This window comes from Misgurnus anguillicaudatus, chromosome 25, assembly GCF_027580225.2.
Source record: "Misgurnus anguillicaudatus chromosome 25, ASM2758022v2, whole genome shotgun sequence".
NCBI classification, from domain to species: Eukaryota; Metazoa; Chordata; class Actinopteri; order Cypriniformes; family Cobitidae; genus Misgurnus; species Misgurnus anguillicaudatus.
In genome coordinates, this window is record NC_073361.2 from 5,705,946 (window position 1) to 5,729,563 (window position 23,618).

The 23,618-nt window shown below is 36.8% G+C and overlaps 1 long non-coding RNA gene across 1 annotated transcript in view; it reads right to left on the reverse strand.

Annotated features, from left to right (window-relative positions):
• The window catches only part of LOC141362158 (uncharacterized), a 270,438-nt gene extending 263,232 nt beyond the window's left edge, over nt 1-7,206 (reverse strand). Inside the window, exon 1 of the long non-coding RNA XR_012368161.1 lies at nt 7,125-7,206. This is a non-coding gene — a long non-coding RNA (uncharacterized lncRNA). The remainder of the gene's footprint in view (nt 1-7,124) is intronic.
• Between the last annotated feature and the right edge of the window lie 16,412 nt (nt 7,207-23,618).

Below are 23,618 nucleotides of genomic sequence, written 5' to 3' on the forward strand. Positions count from 1 at the left end.
AGTATATTAAACAAACAAACAAGTTATTACCTGAAAGAAAAAAAAATGTGTATAATGGCCCTCCTCCACCCACTGGAATCCAACTCTGAATTAAAATGCTGACAATAAATCTGTAGGGGAAAAACGTTCATTGTTTAGCTTTTCATCATTAAATGTTTCAATAAAAACATATACAAAAGTTTAAAATAATTATGCAATTAACAAAGTATATTAAACAAACAAACAAGTTATTACCTGAAAGAAAAAAAAATGTGTATAATGGCCCTCCTCCACCCACTGGAATACAACTCTGAATTAAAATGCTGACAATAAATCTGTAGGGGAAAAAAGTTAATTGTTTAGCTTTTTATCATTAAATGTTTCAATAAAAACATTTACAAATATTTAAAATAATTACACAAGAAACATAAACAAACAGACAAGTTATTACCTGAAAGAAAAAAAATGGTGTATAATGGCCCTCCTCCACCCACTGGAATCCACCTCTGAATTAAAATGCTGACAAAAAAAATCTGTTTGGGAAAAATGTTCATTGTTTACCTTTTTTTCTTTAAATGTTTAAAAAAAACATATACAAATATTTAAAATAATTACCAAGAAACAAAGTATAATAAACAAACAAACAAGTTATTACCTGAAAGAGAAAAAATGTGTATAATGGCCCTCCTCCACCCACTGGAATACAACTCTGAATTAAAATGCTGACAATAAATCTGTAGGGGAAAAAAGTTCATTGTATAGCTTTTTATCAATAAATGTTTAAAAAAAACATATACAAATATTTAAAATAATTACCAAGAAACAAAGTATAATAAACAAACAAACAAGTTATTACCTGAAAGAGAAAAAATGTGTATAATGGCCCTCCTCCACCCACTGGAATCCACCTCTGAATTAAAATGTTGACAATAAATCTGTAGGGGAAAAATGTTAATTGTTTAGCTTTTTATCAATAAATGTTTAAAAAAAACATATACAAATATTTAAAATAATTACCAAGAAACAAAGTATAATAAACAAACAAACAAGTTATTACCTGAAAGAAAAAAATGTGTATAATGGCCCTCCTCCACCCACTGGAATCCACCTCTGAATTAAAATGCTGACAAAAAAATCTGTAGGGGAAAAACGTTAATTGTTTAGCTTTTCATCATTAAATGTTTCAATAAAAACATATACAAATATTTAAAATAATTACACAAGAAACAAAGTATATTAAACAAACAAACAAGTTATTACCTGAAAGAAAAAAATGTGTATAAATGGCCCTCCTCCACCCACTGGAATACAACTCTGAATTAAAATGCTGACAAAAAATCTGTAGGGGAAAAAAGTTCATTGTTTAGCTTTTCATCATTAAATGTTTTAATAAAAACATATACAAATATTTAAAATAATTACGCAAGAAACAAAGTATAATAAACAAACAAACAAGTTATTACCTGAAAGAAAAAAATGTGTATAAATGGCCCTCCTCCACCCACTGGAATACAACTCTGAATTAAAATGCTGACAAAAAATCTGTAGGGGAAAAACGTTCATTGTTTAGCTTTTTATCATTAAATGTTTCAATAAAAACATATACAAATACTTAAAATAATTACCAAGAAAAAAAGTATAATAAACAAACAAACAAGTTATTACCTGAAAGAGAAAAATGTGTATAATGGCCCTCCTCCACCCACTGGAATCCAACTCTGAATTAAAATGCTGACAATAAATCTGTAGGGGAAAAACGTTCATTGTTTAGCTTTTTATCATTAAATGCTTCAATAAAAACATATACAAATATTTAAAATAATTACCAAGAAAAAAAGTATAATAAACAAACAAACAAGTTATTACCTGAAAGAAAAAAAATGTGTATAATGGCCCTCCTCCACCCACTGGAATCCAACTCTGAATTAAAATGCTGAAAAAAAAATCTGTAGGGGAAAAACGTTCATTGTTTAGCTTTTTATCATTAAATGTTTCAATAAAAACATATACAAATATTTAAAATAATTACGCAAGAAACAAAGTATAAATATAGCTGCAAGCAGCAATTGCGGGGTCAAGCACCTTCAGCGCAATGAGCACCCAAAGCACAGCAAAAACCACACGACGCAGCAAATGCCCAAAGCGCAGAAAGCGCGCAATACAGAGCCGAACCCGAAGCAAAGCAAATTCAGAGCAGAACCACTGCAGTGCGGAGCAACAACAGAAAAGATTTCAAAAATATAACACGTGTGGAAAACCAGACAGGTCGAGAAGAACGTGTTAAAGGGAACACAAAAGGAAATCTCAATAAGTGAAAGTAAGAGCTGAGATTCGAACCCATCACCTCATGTTCCCAAAGCACAGCACTAACAGCATGCGCCACTGAGTAAATGATTAAACCACTGAGTTGGTGTGTCCAAGCTATAAAATACAGCTTTACAGCTATAAACATTGATATCCAGCAATTACCAAAAGTGTAGAAATGACAACAGAGAGCACAAATAACTCAAATACAATGTATTGTATGAAAATCACAAAACTTAAGTGAGAAAAAAAGTTAAGACAAAAAACCACTGCACATGGGATTTGAACCCATGAACTCAGGTTCTCAAAGCACAGCACTAACCGCATGCGCCACTGAGGAATCATGGGTTGAAAGACTGTGGAAAAGAGGCTTCAAAGCTGCAAACATTGACATGCCAATCACTGAAAGGGCAGAAATAACACAACAAAGCAAAAATAAACAGAAATACAAAGTGTAGGGCAATCAGATAACTTAAATGGCACTGAATTCGTGAAGAACATTTTGTACAAAATGAACAAAATGGGCAAATTTTGTCAGATTCTTTTTAATATGACAAAGGGACAGCATGACAGGCATGGTCTGCTTTACAGAGGTATTTCTCAAAAATTTGACACTCAGCAGAAAAATCTGTTTCGTCACGTCTGTGCGGATTGCTCCAAACATTATACGAGCAGAAACTGACATAAAATACACAAAATTTGTAAAATGAGTAGCGAAAAAATCATTTACCATATGCCTTACAATAACACATGAACATAATGTTGGAAAATGACAAACGAGGTATCGTTGCGATCGGCATAAAACAGTGAATCCAATTTCATAAAGAATATGTATATCAGACAAAGTATTCCGAAGTTATAAGCAGTTCCATAAGAACTGTTATAGTTTATAACCCCTAGGTGGCGCTGTACTCTGACTTCCCAGGTACCTTCAGGACATCATGTCGAAGCTTCATACTAATTTTTGCGCGGATATGTCCAATAGTTCAAAAAATATAACAAATTATGTGATATTTCAAAATGGCGGATAGGCGGTTCGGTCAAACCCGGCATAATACACATCGACAGATGCGGCATGAGGTAAGCAATCCATAGACATCAAGATCATAATTTTCTGACAAACAGTTCAGAAGTTATGGGCAAAAATAGCCTATTTTCATATATCATGACCCATAGGTGGCGCTGTCACCAAATTTGGCATGGACCCCAAGTTTATGGTCCACATGAAGTGTACCAAATTTCATTTCAATTGATCAAAGAATGACCGAGCTACAGCTTCAGAACCATTTTTGCGTCAACCTCATTAAGTTTGCGCATTTATTACTTTTGAACAGAGATAAATATCAAAATTCTGTTTGGTCATTTCTGTGCGGCTCACTCCAAAGTTTATCTGTGCCAAATTTCATAACAATTGAACAAAATTTGAAGGAGGAGTAGCGAATAAACGGAATACTGTACATTTCAAAATGGCCACTACTGTAATGGGTGGAGTTTTACTGTCAGGTATTAAAAACAACAAGCATGAGGAGAGCAATCACGTGTACTAAGTAGAATTTTCATAGATCAAGCGGATCAGCAGTTATAAAAATTTGAACATTGAATTTTTGCACTGCTGGTGGCGCTATAGAGTTAGTACTAGAGACCCCATTTTTGGTCACATGACTTTTTAAGACCACCACTACAACTGTGCCAAATTTCATCATTTTCCTATGTACGGTTCATAGGGCTGCCATAGACGCCTATGGCTAAGAAGAAGAAGAAGAAGCAGAATAATAATAATAAATATAGCTGCAAGCAGCAATTGCGGGGCCAAGCACCTTCAGCGCAATGAGCACCTAAAGCCCAGCAAACACCATACGACGCAGCAAATGCGCAAAGCGCAGAAAGCGCGCAATACAGAGCCCGAACCCGAAGCAAGGCAAATGCCGAGCAGAACCACTGCAGTGCGGAGCAACAACAGAAAAGATTTCAAAAATATAACACGTGTGGAAAACCAGACAGGTCGAGAAGAACGTGTTAAAGGGAACACAAAAGGAAATCTCAATAAGTGAAAGTAAGAGCTGGGATTCGAACCCATGACCTCATGGTCCCAAAGCACAGCACTAACCGCATGCGCCACTGAGTAATCGATTAAACCACTGAGTTGGTGTGTCCAAGGTATAGAATACAGCTTTACAGCTATAAACATTGATATCCAGCAATTACCAAAAGTGTAGAAATGACAACAGAGAGCACAAATAACTGAAATACAATGTATAGTATGAAAATACTGTACATTTCAAAATGGCCACTACTGTAATGGGTGGAGTTTTACTGTAAGGTATTAAAAACAACAAGCATGAGGAGAGCAATCACGTGTACTAAGTAGAATTTTCATAGATCAAGCGGATCAGCAGTTATAACCATTTGAACATTGAATTTTTGCACTGCTGGTGGCGCTATAGAGTTAGGACTAGAGACCCCATTTTTGGTCACATGACTTTTTAAGACCACCACTACAACTGTGCCAAATTTCATAATTTTCCTACGTACGGTTCATAGGGCTGCCATAGACTCCCATTGGGGAAGATGAAGAATAATAATACTGACAGTTCCAATAGGTGCCTCAGCACCTTCGGTGCTTGGCCCCTAATAATAATACTAACAGAAACAATAGGTGCCACAGCACCATAGGTGCTTGGCACCTAATAATATAGCTGCAAGCAGCAATTGCGGGGCCAAGCACCTTCAGCGCAATGAGCACCCAAAGCACAGCAAAAAACACACGACGCAGCAAATGTGCAAAGCGCAGAAAGCGCGCAATACAGAGCCCGAAGCAAAGCAAATGCAGAGCAGAACCACTGCAGTGCGGAGCAACAACAGTAAAGGTGGCAAAAATATAACACGTGTGGAAAACCAGACAGGTCGAGAAGAACGTGTTAAAGTGAACACAAAAGGAAATCTTAATAAGTGAAAGTAAGAGCTGGGATTCGAACCCATGACCTCAGGTTCCCAAAGCACAGCACTAACCGCATGCACCACTGAGTAAACGATTAAACCACTGAGTTGGTGTGTCCAAGCTATAGAATAGAGATTTAGAGCTGTAAACATTGATATCCAGCAATTACCAAAAGTGCAGAAATGACAATAGAGAGCACAAATAACTGAAATACAATGTATAGTATGAGATTCACAAAACTTAAGTGAGAAAAAAGTTAAGACAAAATATCACTGCACATGGGATTCAAACCCATGACCTCAGAATCTCATGGCATATGGTTAACTAGATGCGCAACTCAGTTAACACAGCTCAAGGGGCAGCAAAAAAACAGCTTAGGTGCTGCAAGGATTGACATATGCCAATCAACACAGATGCAGAACTGACAGTGCAGAGCAGAACTTAAAGAAGTACAATGTATATGAGAATCAAAAAGCTCAAATGAGATTGAAGACAAGAACATCATTCTGTATAGTAATGCTATACAATGTAATATACACATTAATTTACTCTGACAAATAGACAACGTCACAGGCACGGTAAACTTTGGAGTGGTATTTCTAAGAAAAAGAACAGAATATCAAAAATCTGTTCGGTCATTTCTGTGTGGATTGCTCCAAACATTATACGAGCAGTACCTGGCATAAAATAAACAAAATTTGTAAAAGGAGTAGCGAAAAAATCATCTACCATATGCTTTACAATAACGCATGAACAGAATGTTGTAAAATGACAAACGAGGTATCGTTGCAATCGGCATAAACCAGTGAATACAATTTCACAAAGAAATTAATATCAGACAAAGTATTCAGAAGTTATAAGCAGTTCCATAAGAACTGTTATAGTTTATAACCCCTAGGTGGCGCTGTACTCTGCCTTCCCAGGTACCTTCAGGACATCATGTCGAAGCTCCTTACTAATTTTTGCACGGATATGTCCAATAGTTCAAAAAATATAACAAATTATTTGAAATTTCAAAATGGCGGACAGGCGGTTCGGTCAAACCCGGCAAAATACACATCGACAGATGCGGCATGAGGTAAGCAATCCATAGACATCAAGATCATAATTTTCTGACAAACAGTTCAGAAGTTATGGGCAAAAATAGCCTATTTTCATATCTCATGACCCATAGGTGGCGCTGTCACCAAATTTGGCATGAACCCCAAGTTCATGGTCCACATGAAGTGTACCAAATTTCATTTTAATTGATCAAAGAATGACAGAGCTACAGCTTCAGAACCATTTTTGCGTCAACCTCGTTAAGTTTGCGCATTTATTACTTTTGAACAAAGATAAATATCAAAATTCTGTTCAGTCATTTCTGTGCGGCTCACTCCAAAGATCACCTGTGCCAAATTTCATAACAATTGAACAAAATTTGAAGGAGGAGTAGCGAATAAATGGAATACTGTACATTTCAAAATGGCCACAACTGTAATGGGTGGAGTTTTACTGTAAGGTATTAAAAACAACAAGCATGAGGAGAGCAATCACGTGTACTAAGTAGAATTTTCATAGATCAAGCGGATCAGCAGTTATAACCATTTGAACATTGCATTTTTGCACTGCTGGTGGCGCTATAGAGTTAGTACTAGAGACCCCATTTTTGGTCACATGACTTTTTAGGACCACCACTACAACTGTGCCAAATTTCATCATTTTCCTATGTACGGTTCATAGGGCTGCCATAGACGCCTATGGCTAAGAAGAAGAAGACGCAGAATAATAATAATAATACTAACAATTCCAATAGGTGTCACAGCACCTTCGGTGCTTGACCCCTAATAATACTAACAATTCCAATAGGTGTCACAGCACCTTCGGTGCTTGACCCCTAATAAACAAACAAACAAGTTAATACCTGAAAGAAAAAAATTGTGTATAATGGCCCTCCTCCACCCACTGGAATACAACTCTGAATTAAAATGCTGACAACAAATCTGTAGGGGAAAAACGTTCATTGTTTAGCTTTTTATCATTAAATGTTTCAATAAAAACATATACAAATATTTAAAATATTTACGCAAGAAACAAAGTATAATAAACAAACAAACAAGTTAATACCTGAAAGAAAAAAAATGTGTATAATGGCCCTCCTCCACCCACTGGAATCCACCTCTGAATTAAAATGCTGACAAAAAATCTGTAGAGGAAAAATGTTAATTGTTTAGCTTTTTATCATTAAATGTTTCAATAAAAACATATACAAATATTTAAAATAATTACACAAGAAACATAAACAAACAAACAAGTTATTACCTGAAAGAAAAAAAATGGTGTATAATGGCCCTCCTCCACCCACTGGAATCCACCTCTGAATTAAAATGCTGACAATAAATCTGTAGAGGAAAAACGTTCATTGTTTAGCTTTTCATCATTAAATGTTTCAATAAAAACATATACAAATATTTAAAATAATTACCAAGAAACAAAGTATAATAAACAAACAAACAAGTTATTACCTGAAAGAGAAAAATGTGTATAATGGCCCTCCTCCACCCACTGGAATCCACCTCTGAATTAAAATGCTGACAATAAATCTGTAGAGGAAAAACGTTCATTGTTTAGCTTTTCATCATTAAATGTTTCAATAAAAACATATACAAATATTTAAAATAATTACCAAGAAACAAAGTATAATAAACAAACAAACAAGTTATTACCTGAAAGAGAAAAATGTGTATAATGGCCCTCCTCCACCCACTGGAATACAACTCTGAATTAAAATGCTGACAATAAATCTGTAGGGGAAAAACGTTCATTGTTTAGCTTTTTATCATTAAATGTTTCAATAAAAACATATACAAATATTTAAAATATTTACGCAAGAAACAAAGTATAATAAACAAACAAGTTAATACCTGAAAGAGAAAAATGTGTATAATGGCCCTCCTCCACCCACTGGAATCCAACTCTGAATTAAAATGCTGACAATAAATCTGTAGGGGAAAAACGTTCATTGTTTAGCTTTTTTTCTTTAAATGTTTAAAAAAAACATATACAAATATTTAAAATAATTACCAAGAAACAAAGTATAATAAACAAACAAACAAGTTATTACCTGAAAGAGAACAAATGTGTATAATGGCCCTCCTCCACCCACTGGAATACAACTCTGAATTAAAATGCTGACAATAAATCTGTAGGGGAAAAAAGTTCATTGTATAGCTTTTTATCAATAAATGTTTAAAAAAAACATATACAACTAGAAAATGCATTTCGGGACGAACTGCAAAAGTGTGCTTGCTCTGGTGCCGCCGATTTAGTTTGTGCATCCTCACATTGGAGTCCCAAGATCATGTACAAAGTTTGGTTTCAATGCGTGAAAGCGTTCCTGAGATAAACTACTTCCTGTTTTGGCGGCGTCGACGCACATTTAGTTTTTGCGGTTAACTTATTTACTCACTTAAGTACACATAACCAAAAGTTTATAATATGGAATATAACATTGTTTTATGCAGTTTTTTGTCAATGCTAATTATTTCACGACCTCTATTTAAACTACAACCGCCATTTTAATAGCTGGCAAACATTAGGCTAGCTTCTAATAAGAGAAATTATACTTTTAGATTTCGTCAGGGCAGTAAAATCAGGTGTATGTTTGTCAGCGCGATACGCATGCAGTGGTGCAGGTGCTGGGCTGTGAGCGATGGGCGATTAACTTACTATCTGTCTGATTATTTAGGCTTCAACGTGGCAAACTCAGCCTAGATTCATGAAGATTTTAACAGAGGTGGAAAGAGTAGCCAAAAACTTTACTGAAGTTAAAGTAAAAGTAACTAAATAAATAATTACTCAAGTAGAAGTAAAAAGTATGCAATGAAAATAATACTCAAGTAGCGAGTTACTAGTTACTCATGAAAAAATAAATCTAGATATATGCACACACACGCACACACACACACACACACGCACACACACACACACACACACACGCGCACACACACACACGCAGTGCCCTCCATAAGTATCAGAACAATAAAGACAAGCTTTTTCTGTTTGATGTGGAGACCAGAAATTGGTAAGATAAATATCAGTATGCCAGAAGTTTAGAATGTCACATTTTATTAACCTTTGTTTATGTTTCAACACATACATGCTTTAACAACAAAGAACAACAGCATTAAATGCTGACTTATGTGTATTGTACACAAATGCACATAAGTGAATCAAACTGATCCTACATATTTTATGCTTTTCATGTGTAAACAGTCAGGACACAGCTCAGTGCCCATTAAAAAAAATAATGTGACAGATTCTGTACTTTTGTCTCATGTTCATCTTTTAATGTTTAGACATTTCTTGACTCCACAACAAACAGAACAATACTTATGAAGGGCACTTCTACAGTATGTGTAAAACTGCAACATACACCAACAGTACAGAAAAAGAATACAAGCACAGAATAGACAAGCATTTCAAATTAACAAATTAACTTTAGTCTCAATGTTGATGTAGCTTGTAGCTGAAATATCAGACAAGTAAACTGACAACAGTTTTGTATATGTATAAAGTTGGAATCTCCTAAGATGGTCTGAGGACATTGACAGTTTACACTATAACAAAACTCATGTTTTCTTACGTTGTCATGTCACGTGTGTTTTGTGAGAATCACTTACATCATACAGTACATTAAACAGCGAATCAGACGTCAATCATCGAATTCATGGATCATGGATTTTCTTCAATCTGTGCTACAGTGTTTCTGGAGGTTGCACGCGTTTAACTGTGTCTGACGACGAACAGGTCGGCGGTCGCGCGTATGTAATGGCGGGTACATGTGTGAAGTTTTGCTTTTAGTTAAAAGATTGGTAAATTCATTTCCACGTCACCCAACACTGGTTATATTCTGCGTGTTTCTACATAGGTTACGAGTAAAACAGCTTCGGACGATTCCGTGTTTGAAGCGATCTGAACAATTCATTCAAACTGATTCGCGAACCACTTTAAAACATTTGGCCCATTCGCTTTGTAAAGAGTCGACTCAAAAGACTCATTTATTTGCAACACTTTGTAATGAAAACGACTCAAATGAGTCATTAATCCGCGAATGCGCCAGAAACACAAGATAGCAATTTAAAAATAAAATACAAATTTCGTAATTAATTAAAATACCGATGCCAAACGATCACTGCTACGCGAGGACGCGAAACTGACGTCTTTACAAACTAATACGTTTACAATGTATTACATTGATGAAAAAGGGAATTAAACTTGTCGTGCCATATATCACTGAAATAAAAGAAAGGGATTAAAATATGTCTGAATCATATAATTCCTACCTGTATGTAAAAATGCACGTTCTCCAGAGAGCTCGCGTTGATTCAAGCATTCAGAATAGAAAATCCATTTGCAGTTTTGCGTCCGAAACCGCATACTGTAGGCTATAGTGAATAAGATGAAGTTTACGATTCTAAAAATATGTATCCAGGAATCTGTCCATATACGATACGAAGATTGGGTGGCAGCCGAGGTTACTGAGTCCTCCACGGGCTCGCAGCAGAGTCTGAGGGTGTCGCCTCTTCTCCGGGCTTCTCTGCTTTCTCTTCCTCAGCTCTTCGCTGTATTGTGGCTCTTAAAGGAACACCAGATTCTCTCAAAAGCTCTTTTGCCATCTTAACATTAAAACTACATCCCGCCATTGTTATTCAAACTTTTCCACGGAGCAATAGCCTGTTAGCTTAGCTTCTAAAGATGGCTGCCGCTATCTTTACATTCTGTCTAAAAAACACGTTTGAACGTAAAGGCTGCCCTCTACTGGTAAAGGCTAATGACATTTTTTATTTTTACACAGGTTTTAATTGGACATTTTAAAGTGAAAATAACATAATATAGACATGTTACTGCAATGTTTTTTTATCTTGGGCATCTTCACATTGGAGTAAAGAGTTCATATAAAAATTTTGGTTAGTAAATGTTACAGGCATATTGAGATTTGAACTACTTCCTGTTTTGGCGGCGTTGACGCACATTTAGTTTGGGCTGTGGCGCGCAAACGCTTCCGAAAATCAAAAATCCTTCTAGTAACTTTTGTGAGGCTCGGTCCAAGGATCGCGTACGTGGAATTTCATGAAGTTTGGACAAAATTTGTGACCTGTGAAACTTTTTTAAGGTTTTGTGTTCTCTCCAATATGGCGGCCGAACGACATGGATCTGTGACTTCATCTTCTCAAGCAACTTACACCGGTACTGCCCGAACATTTTAAAGTTTGAACGGTGTCTCTGCGTCAAACGGTCTGGTCGCTAGAGCTGACACAAAAAATCTACCCGGGAATAATAATAATAATAACTAGAAAATGCATTTCGGGACGAACTGCAAAAGTGTGCTTGCTCTGGTGCCGCCGATTTAGTTTGTGCATCCTCACATTGGAGTCCCAAGTTCATGTACAAAGTTTGGTTTCAATACGTAAAAGCGTTCCTGAGATATAAACTACTTCCTGTTTGGCAGCGTAAAATTTTAGGAAAAAAATTGTTCTTTTGATGTTGTGCATCCTCACATTGGAGACCGAAATTCATGTACAAAGTTTGGTTTCAATACGTGAAATCATTCCTGAGATATAAACTACTTCCTGTTTTGGCGGCGTCCACGCACATTTAGTTTGGCCTGTGACGGGCAAACGCTTCCGAAAATCAAAAATCCTTCTAGTAACTTTTGTGAGGCTTGGTCCAAGGATCGTGTACGTGGAATTTCGTGAAGTTTGGACAAAATTTGTGACCTGTGAAACTTTAAGGTTTCCAATATGGCGGACGAACGACATGGATCTGTGACTTCATCTTCTCAAGCAACTTACACCGGAACTGCCCGAACATTTTAAAAACACACACACACACACACACACACACACACACACACACACAGAAATGTATCCAGACTTGTAACAACTGTTTCTCTAAAATTTACCATAAAAAAAAATATTTCACTCAGTGATTGACAGCATAATGCAATCAATCGTGTTCCCGTTCAACAGTAACTAAGCATCAGGGACGTGCACAGGAATTTTAAGGGGCAGTTGCTCTAACCTAAAAAAAAGGGCACCTCCCTCCACAAAAAAATGCTACATCCAGACATGTTCGTATTTTGAATTTTAAAACTGCATAACAACATAAGTTATGCGTTACTGGTGAGCAGGGAGACAGTTCTGTCTTTAAACTGTCTCCCTGCTTTTATTACTCAAAACAAAACTGACTCGATGGCGAAAGGTCGGAAGACCAAATCATATCCACCGAGGAAATGTTTTTCGTGTTGTTACAGTAACACTTTGTTTACAGTTTTGCGCTGCTCAGCCTGGATTACAACACAATGCGTCCGATTCGCGAACTGACTCCTTTGAACGGATTCGTTTGAATGAACGGTTGAAACAACAGATCTGTCCCAACACTAAACTCACAAGACGTCACTGTCAGCACAATCAGTCACTTATAGCGCCTCAGAAAGGAGAATGTAAATCTGTTTAGAAAGATTTGCCCTAAATAACAGTCTCAACTAAAAAACATAGACATTTATTACTATGTTAACTTTATGATGAATAAATATTTTATCAGGTCTACCAAATAAGGATTTTATCCTACAAAGCAATAAAAGCCATGGTAAAAAACTGATCAAAGATGATGACAGAAGAGTGTCAGGTAATATCTGTGACTGATAAATGCATGGTGCAGAGGAGGTTGTAAAACTCTTCAGAAAGACACGTCATAATTTTTTTAAAAGACTTTGACTTAAATAGTGACATTTTTACATTTAAAATATCTGCTAATGATGAGAACATTTTGATAATTATGTACATATAGAAAATCGGCCTAACATATCGGCCATCAGCTGCCCTGATTTCTAAATATCGGCATTGGCCAGAGAAAAAGCCATATCGGTCGACCTCTACGTGAAAGCATTCCTGACACACACACACACACGCACGCACGCACGCACGCACACACGCACACACACACACAGAAATGTATACAGGCTTGTAACCAGGGGTGTTTCCAGCATTGAAGGACATCCGGGGTTTAGCACAGACCATTTTATGTAAATACAGGGATCACAAGCCTAGATAACCCGCTCTAGCTAGCCTAGAACCAACTATAACAGCTATGCTGCACATGTTCAGTGTTTTCTTATTAAATTTTTTTAGAATTGTAATTTAAATAATTTTAATTTTTGGGTGAACAATCCCTTTAAAGTGTCCTATTTTCACACACTAGTTTTGTACATAATATACCAAAAATTCTTCTTTAGTACTTAAGATAATCTTAAAAACATGAGACTTAATGTAGGCCAGAGTTCACGTCACCAAAAGCAGCAGATGTAAGCTGCATTTTATTGATCATAAGCTCATTTTTAAAATAAGCGATAGGAAAGAGCGACAGCAGCACTGATAGCCTAATATCATTTCATTTCTTTACTATTTATGAATATGATTGTGTGTTGAGCGTCTACGACAGGGCTATTCAATTAGTTTGTCATGGGGGCCAGAGATACATCAGTGATGATGACTACATATACATTTAAACATTCTTATGTTGTATTTTGAAACTGCATAACAACAAAATCAGTGCATTGTACAATATACTTTTTCTACAAACATGTATTTTCAAACTGCATACAACAAAACTTGTGCATTGTAATATGACCAAGTAGGCTTTATCTACATCCAGACGTTCGTATTTTGTATTTTAAAACTGCATAACAACATAAGTGCATTGTAAGATACCCGAGTAAGCTTTATTCTTCATTTAAAGGGGTAAATAAGAGCCATATCACACTCATTGATAATTTAACTTATTTACTCACTTAAGTACACATAACCAAAAGTTTATAATATGGAACATAACATTGTTTTATGCACTTTTTGGCAATGCTAATTATTTCACGACCTCTATTTAAACTACAACCGCCATCTTAATAACTGGCAAACATTAAGCTAGCTTCTAATAAGAGAAATTATACTTTTAGATTTCATCAGGGCAGTAAAATCACGTGTATGTTTGTCAGCGCGATACGCATGCAGTGGTGCAGGTGCTGGGCTGTGAGCGATGGGCGATTAACTTACACGTTTAAATTGCATTCTTGTGTGAGAACGATGACTCGCATAATATTTGAGCCTTTGTCTGCTTTGAACTTCGGAGAAACGCCAGGATCTTTTATCTAGTTCACAAAAATCGTTTCCTTTATTAAGACATCTAATGTCATTGTGATCGTTGAGCCGACATATCAGACAACAACTGTCGGAAGAGGAGTTGTTGTAAGCTGGAAATACAATAAATAAAGTTAAAACAGCCATAGAGTGCGTGGTCTCTGCATCTTGACGCGGGCAGACCAAAGCGCGAATACACGTGAAGGGGTGACTCGCGCTCTGCATCTCATGCAACAACATATGCACGCGCATCAAGATTGCGACCCTGTCCTCTTGCTTTCCATGTGAAATCAATGCTTCGCTGAGTGATTGACAGCATAATGCAATCGATCGTGTTCCCGTTAGTTAAGCATACTATGATATATAACTTTCTTATCTGAAGATTATGTAAATATACGCAGTCTTCTAGCTGTGGCAAGCTGTGTTTTAATGTCTCATACATTTCTCAAAGTCATGACTGTTGACGTTAAATACACTTGGCATAACATGCATGATTTAATGTAAAGTGACACTTTTTCGCGTCAATTCACAATCATTTAAACCATGCAGCTGTTATAGAGCCGATGCCAAACGATCACTGCTACGCGAGGACGCGAAATTGACGTCTTTACAAACTAATACGTTTACAATGTATTACATTGATGAAAAACGGAATTAAACTTGTCATGTTATATATTACTGAAATAAAAGAAAGGGTTTTACGTCTGAATCGCCGAAACATTCCTACCTGTACTGCACGTTCTCCAGAGAGCTCGCGTTGATTCACGCCTTCAGAATATAACATCCATTTGCAGTTTTGTACACAAATGTATATGAGAAATATTAATATTCCATTGGATTTAGTATCAAATAATCCTCAGTATATATAGTTTTCAATAGGCACGGACTAAGTTTCGGTCTAGTCACATGTGAAGGCAAGGCAATTAAACACGCTTGGGCTGCCCTCTAGTGGTAAAAGCTATATGACATTTTTATTTTTACATAGGATTTTATTGGACATTTTAAAGTGAAAATAACATAATATAGACATGTTACTGCAATGTTTTTTTATCTTGGCCATGTTCACATTGGAGTTCCGAGTTCATATTAAAAAAATTATAAAGATATGTTACAGACAATCTGAGATATGAACTACTTCCTGTTTGGGGACTACGCCATAGGTATATTTTGACCTGTTTTGGGCAAATGCTTCCGAAAATCAAAAATCCTTCTAGTAACTTTTGTGAGGCTTGGTCCAAGGATCGTGTACGTGGAATTTCTTGAAGTTTGGACAAAATTTGTGACCTGTGAAACTTTTTAAAGGTTTTGTGTTCTATCCAATATGGTGGCCGAACGACATGGATCTGTGACTTCATCTTCTCAAGCAACTTACACCGGTACTGCCCGAACATTTTAAAGTTTGAACGGTGTCTCTGCGTCAAACGGTCTGGTCGCTAGAGCTGGCCAAAAAAATCTACCCGGGAAAAATAATAAAAATAATAATAATAATAAAACTTAAGAAGAACAATAAGTGTGCTTTTGCAAGCACACTTAATTATACTTTTAGATTTCATCAGAGCAGTAAAATCACGTGTATGTTTGTCAGCGCGATACGCATGCAGTGGTGCAGGACAGATGCTGGGCTGTGAGCGATGGCCGATTAACTTACTCGTTTAAATTGCATTCTTTTGTGAGAACGATGACTCGCATAATATTTGAGCCTTTGCTGTATGAGCAAGCACAGAGAAAACATTCGTTGTGGCGTTGACTAATGAATATGGATGATCTCTGTTCTTCTCTTCAATGGAGCGGGGCGTGGCTCTTTATAAATAATGCAGTAACATGAGAGACGGTACATCTCCCTCTTTTAATACAGTTAACAACGAAGTACAATATTTGTTTTCGATTTCACTTACACCATTTAAAAGCAGACATTCCAAGCATTATGTAGACATTTATCTTATGTTTCTATGAAAACAATTCGTTAAGTTACAGCTCATTTTTCTGACGTGTTTCTGAAAGGACGTCACTAAGAGAGAGAGCAAACCCGCATTATGTTTATTTTCTTAATTTTGCGAAAAGCACAACATTCTGTTTTTAATGGGAGTGGACAGAAAAAATACTAGACACTTTAAAGTTTTAAATGATGTATAAATCATATATGTAAGTCCAAAATCAGCAGAGTTATCTAAGTCTCTTTGCGGAGTGATTGAAAAATAAAGATTTTGCGGCGCCCGCGCCTCTGTCGACCCAGACTGTGAAATTAATGATAAAAGAAAATATTTCCCTCAGTGATTGACAGCATAATGCAATCAATCGTGTTCCCGTTCAACAGTAGCTAAGCATACGATTTAGATATATGTATCTTCTTACCTGAAGATCATGTAAATGGCATATACGCAGTCTTCTGGCAAAAGCTGTGTTTTTAAATGTGTCATACATTTCTGAAAGTCATGACTGTTTAAATACACTTGGCGTCACATGCATGATTTAAGGTAAAGTGACACTTTTTCGCGTCAATTCACAATCATTTAAATCATGCAGCTGTCATAGAGCCGACGCCAAACGATCACGCGAGCGAGGACGCGATACTGACGCGAGCGAAACTAATACGTTTACAATGTATTACATTGATGAAAAAGGGAATTAAACTTGTCGTGCCATATATCACTGAAATAAAAGAAAAGGATTAAAATATGTCTGAATCATATAATTCCTACCTGTATGTGAAAATGCACGTTCTCCAGAGAGCTCGCGTTGATTCAAGCATTCAGAATATAAAATCCATTTGCAGTTTTGCGTCCGAAACCGCATACTGTATAGTGAATAAGATGAAGTTTACGATTCTAAAAATATGTATCCAGGAATCTGTCCATATACGATACGAAGCTTGGGTGGCAGCCGAGGTTACCGAGTCCTCCATGGGCTCGCAGCAGAGTCTGAGGCTGCCGCCTCTTCTCCGGGCTTCTCTGCTTTCTCTTCCTCAGCTCTTCGCTGTATTATGGCTCTTAAAGGAACACTCGATTCTCTCAACAGCTCTTCTCTATTCCATTTTGCCATTTAAACCTTAAAACTACATCCCGCCATTGTTATTCAAACTTTTCCACGGAGCAATAGCCTGTTAGCTTAGCTTCTAAAGATGGCTGCCGCTATCTTTACATTCTGTCTTAAAAACACGTTTGAACGTAAAGGCTGCCCTCTACTGGTAAAGGCTAATGACATTTTTTATTTTTTACACAGGTTTTAATTGGACATTTTAAAGTGAAAATAACATAATATAGACATGTTACTGCAATGTTTTTTTATCTTGGGCATCTTCACATTGGAGTAAAGAGTTCATATAAAATTTTTGGTTAATAAATGTTACAGACATATTGAGATTTGAACTACTTCCTGTTTTGGCGGCGTTGACGCACATTTAGTTTGGGCTGTGGCGCGCAAACGCTTCCGAAAATCAAAAATCCTTCTAGTAACTTTTGTGAGGCTCGGTCCAAGGATCGCGTACGTGGAATTTCATGAAGTTTGGACAAAATTTGTGACCTGTGAAACTTTTTTAAGGTTTTGTGTTCTTTCCAATATGGCGGCCGAACGACATGGATCTGTGACTTCATCCTCTCAAGCAACTTACACCGGTACTGCCCGAACATTTTAAAGTTTGAACGGTGTCTCTGCGTCAAACGGTCTGGTCGCTAGAGCTGACACAAAAAATCTACCCGGGAATAATAATAATAATAATTTTAAAGTGAAAATAACATAATATAGACATGTTACTGCAATGTTTTTTTATCTTGGCCATGTTCACATTGGAGTTCCGAGTTCATATTAAAAAAATTATAAAGATATGTTACAGACAATCTGAGATATGAACTACTTCCTGTTTGGGGACTACGCCATAGGTATATTTTGACCTGTTTTGGGCAAATGCTTCCGAAAATCAAAAATCCTTCTAGTAACTTTTGTGAGGCTTGGTCCAAGGATCGTGTACGTGGAATTTCTTGAAGTTTGGACAAAATTTGTGACCTGTGAAACTTTTTAAAGGTTTTGTGTTCTATCCAATATGGTGGCCGAACGACATGGATCTGTGACTTCATCTTCTCAAGCAACTTACACCGGTACTGCCCGAACATTTTAAAGTTTGAACGGTGTCTCTGCGTCAAACGGTCTGGTCGCTAGAGCTGGCCAAAAAAATCTACCCGGGAAAAATAATAAAAATAATAATAACTAGAAAATGCATTTCGGAACGAACTGCAAAAGTGTGCTTGCTCTGGTGCCGCCGATTTAGTTTGTGCATCCTCACATTGGAGTCCCAAGTTCATGTACAAAGTTTGGTTTCAATACGTGAAAGCGTTCCTGAGATAAACTACTTCCTGTTTTGGCGGCGTCGACGCACATTTAGTTTTTGCGGTTAACTTATTTACTCACTTAAGTACACATAACCAAAAGTTTATAATATGGAATATAACATTGTTTTATGCAGTTTTTTGTCAATGCTAATTATTTCACGACTATTTAAACTACAACCGCCATTTTAATAGCTGGCAAACATTAGGCTAGCTTCTAATAAGAGAAATTATACTTTTAGATTTCGTCAGGGCAGTAAAATCAGGTGTATGTTTGTCAGCGCGATACGCATGCAGTGGTGCAGGTGCTGGGCTGTGAGCGATGGGCGATTAACTTACTATCTGTCTGATTATTTAGGCTTCAACGTGGCAAACTCAGCCTAGATTCATGAAGATTTTAACAGAGGTGGAAAGAGTAGCCAAAAACTTTACTGAAGTTAAAGTAAAAGTAACTAAATAAATAATTACTCAAGTAGAAGTAAAAAGTATGCAATGAAAATAATACTCAAGTAGCGAGTTACTAGTTACTCATGAAAAAATAAATCTAGATATATGCACACACACGCACACACACACGCACACACACACACACACACACACACACGCGCGCACACACACACACACACATGCAGTGCCCTCCATAAGTATCAGAACAATAAAGACAAGCTTTTTCTGTTTGATGTGGAGACCAGAAATTGGTAAGATAAATATCAGTATGCCAGAAGTTTAGAATGTCACATTTTATTAACCTTTGTTTATGTTTCAACACATACATGCTTTAACAACAAAGAACAACAGCATTAAATGCTGACTTATGTGTATTGTACACAAATGCACATAAGTGAATCAAACTGATCCTACATATTTTATGCTTTTCATGTGTAAACAGTCAGGACACAGCTCAGTGCCCATTAAAAAAAATAATGTGACAGATTCTGTACTTTTGTCTCATGTTCATCTTTTAATGTTTAGACATTTCTTGACTCCACAACAAACAGAAGAATAGTTATGAAGGGCACTTCTACAGTATGTGTAAAACTGCAACATACACCAACAGTACAGAAAAAGAATACAAGCACAGAATAGACAAGCATTTCAAATTAACAAATTAACTTTAGTCTCAATGTTGATGTAGCTTGTAGCTGAAATATCAGACAAGTAAACTGACAACAGTTTTGTATATGTATAAAGTTGGAATCTCCTAAGATGGTCTGAGGACATTGACAGTTTACACTATAACAAAACTCATGTTTTCTTACGTTGTCATGTCACGTGTGTTTTGTGAGAATCACTTACATCATACAGTACATTAAACAGCGAATCAGACGTCAATCATCGAATTCATGGATTTTCTTCAATCTGTGCTACAGTGTTTCTGGAGGTTGCACGCGTTTAACTGTGTCTGACGACGAACAGGTCGGCGGTCGCGCGTATGTAATGGCGGGTACATGTGTGAAGTTTTGCTTTTAGTTAAAAGATTGGTAAATTCATTTCCACGTCACCCAACACTGGTTATATTCTGCGTGTTTCTACATAGGTTACGAGTAAAACAGCTTCGGACGATTCCGTGTTTGAAGCGATCTGAACAATTCATTCAAACTGATTCGCGAACCACTTTAAAACATTTGGCCCATTCGCTTTGTAAAGAGTCGACTCAAAAGACTCATTTATTTGCAACACTTTGTAATGAAAACGACTCAAATGAGTCATTAATCCGCGAATGCGCCAGAAACACAAGATAGCAATTTAAAAATAAAATACAAATTTCGTAATTAATTAAAATACCGATGCCAAACGATCACTGCTACGCGAGGACGCGAAACTGACGTCTTTACAAACTAATACGTTTACAATGTATTACATTGATGAAAAAGGGAATTAAACTTGTCGTGCCATATATCACTGAAATAAAAGAAAGGGATTAAAATATGTCTGAATCATATAATTCCTACCTGTATGTGAAAATGCACGTTCTCCAGAGAGCTCGCGTTGATTCAAGCATTCAGAATATAAAATCCATTTGCAGTTTTGCGTCCGAAACCGCATACTGTATAGTGAATAAGATGAAGTTTACGATTCTAAAAATATGTATCCAGGAATCTGTCCATATACGATACGAAGATTGGGTGGCAGCCGAGGTTACTGAGTCCTCCACGGGCTCGCAGCAGAGTCTGAGGGTGTCGCCTCTTCTCCGGGCTTCTCTGCTTTCTCTTCCTCAGCTCTTCGCTGTATTGTGGCTCTTAAAGGAACACCGATTCTCTGAAAAGCTCTTTTAAATTCCATTTTGCCATTTTAACATTAAAACTACATCCCGCCATTGTTATTCAAACTTTTCCACGGAGCAATAGCCTGTTAGCTTAGCTTCTAAAGATGGCTGCCGCTATCTTTACATTCTGTCTAAAAAACACGTTTGAACGTAAAGGCTGCCCTCTACTGGTAAAGGCTAATGACATTTTTTATTTTTACACAGGTTTTAATTGGACATTTTAAAGTGAAAATAACATAATATAGACATGTTACTGCAATGTTTTTTTATCTTGGGCATCTTCACATTGGAGTAAAGAGTTCATATAAAAATTTTGGTTAGTAAATGTTACAGACATATTGAGATTTGAACTACTTCCTGTTTTGGCGGCGTTGACGCACATTTAGTTTGGGCTGTGGCGCGCAAACGCTTCCGAAAATCAAAAATCCTTCTAGTAACTTTTGTGAGGCTCGGTCCAAGGATCGCGTACGTGGAATTTCATAAAGTTTGGACAAAATTTGTGACCTGTGAAACTTTTTTAAGGTTTTGTGTTCTCTCCAATATGGCGGCCGAACGACATGGATCTGTGACTTCATCTTCTCAAGCAACTTACACCGGTACTGCCCGAACATTTTAAAGTTTGAACGGTGTCTCTGCGTCAAACGGTCTGGTCGCTAGAGCTGGCCAAAAAAATCTACCCGGGAAAAATAATAAAAATAATAATAATAATAATAAAACTTAAGAAGAACAATAAGTGTGCTTTTGCAAGCACACTTAATAATAACTAGAAAATGCACTTCCAGAGGAACCGCAAAAGTGTGCTTGCTCTGGTGCGGTCATTAACGTGATTTGTGAATAGCACCTTTGGGAGTACTTCGACTCGCCTGAAAAGTCCGCTCCCCTTCTCACTCTCATAATGGGAGAGGGAGGGTGTTACTGCGCCGAGTCGAAGTACTCCCAAAAGTGCTATTACGCTATAAAATATAGTTCCTGTTTTAAGTCCGCTTAGAAAAGCGCTATGTTTTATTTTGTACCACCAAACTTGCTCGTATAACTACTCGTCTTAAATAGGAAAAACGTTGATGTGTTTAGTCACTTCTAACTTTATCTCTGAGTGGTACAATTGAATGAATGGGGCTAAGCTAAATGCTATCGAAGCATCGCAGCACGCTCCAGCGCTTACGTGCACACACACAGATGATAGAGGGATGTATCAACAGTTCTTAGTTAAGGTAATAACATATTTTAATATTGAAAATGAGTAGACTATTCCTTTAAGATTGTAGAAACATGGTGGCACAAAATGGCAACTTCCATGTAAGGGGACCCTCTGTGTATGTAGATAAAAACATCTCATTCTAAAGTAATGAAAACATAACGGTTCATTATATAAGGTCTTTATACACCCCTGATAATATAGTTTGTATATTATTTTGCATGTAGATAAAAACGTCTCATTCTAAAGTAATAAAAACATAACGGTTAATTATGAAAGGTGTTTATACACCCCTGATAATATAGTTTTGTATATTATTTTGCATTTCTGTCAAGAGATCCTTCTAAAAATTACACACTGCACCTTTAAAGTAGGCCAGAGTTCACGTCACCAAAAGCAGCAGATAAAAGCTGCATTTTATTGATCATAAGCTCATTTTTAAAATAAGCGATAGGAAAGAGCGACAGCAGCACTGATAGCCTAATATCATTGCATTTCTTTACTATTTATGAATATGATTGTGTGTTGAGCGTCTACGACAGGGCTATTCAATTAGTTTGTCATGAGGGCCAGAGATATATCAGTGATGATGACTACATATACATTTAAACATACTCATGTTGTATTTTGAAACTGCATAACAACAAAATCAGTGCATTGTACAATATACTTTTTCTACAAACATGTATTTTCAAACTGCATACAACAAAACTTGTGCATTGTAATATGACCAAGTAGGCTTTATCTACATCCAGACATGTTCGTATTTTGTATTTTAAATAGGGCTGCACGATAAATCGCATGCGATACCACGCGCATCACGTCAGCAACGCCGGCTCCCCGACCAGCACCAAATCGCCATCAGCTGTTCCCAGACAGCGCGACACCAACCGCACAGAGCCGTAGTTCCCCGACAATCTGGCCCATATCGCAGGCGATACGTCCGCGATAATTAATGCGAAATTGCCCCGATTGTCAGGGAACTACGGCTCTGTGCAGTTAAAGCTGCTCCATCTGAAAAAAGCTGATGGCGATTTAATACTAATCAAGGAACCGGCATTACTGACGTGATGCGCGTGACAAACACATGCGATTTATCGTTCAGCCCTAATTTTAAAACTGCATAACAACATAAGTGCATTGTAAGATACCCGAGTAAGCTTTATTCTACATTTAAAGGGGTAAATAAGAGCCATATCACACTCATTGAGAATTTAACTTATTTACTCACTTAAGTACACATAACCAAAAGTTTATAATATGGAACATAACATTGTTTTATGCAGTTTTTTGTCAATGCTAATTATTTCACGACCTCTATTTAAACTACAACCGCCATCTTAATAACTGGCAAACATAAGGCTAGCTTCTAATAAGAGAAATTATACTTTTAGATTTCGTCAGGGCAGTAAAATCAGGTGTATGTTTGTCAGCGCGATACGCA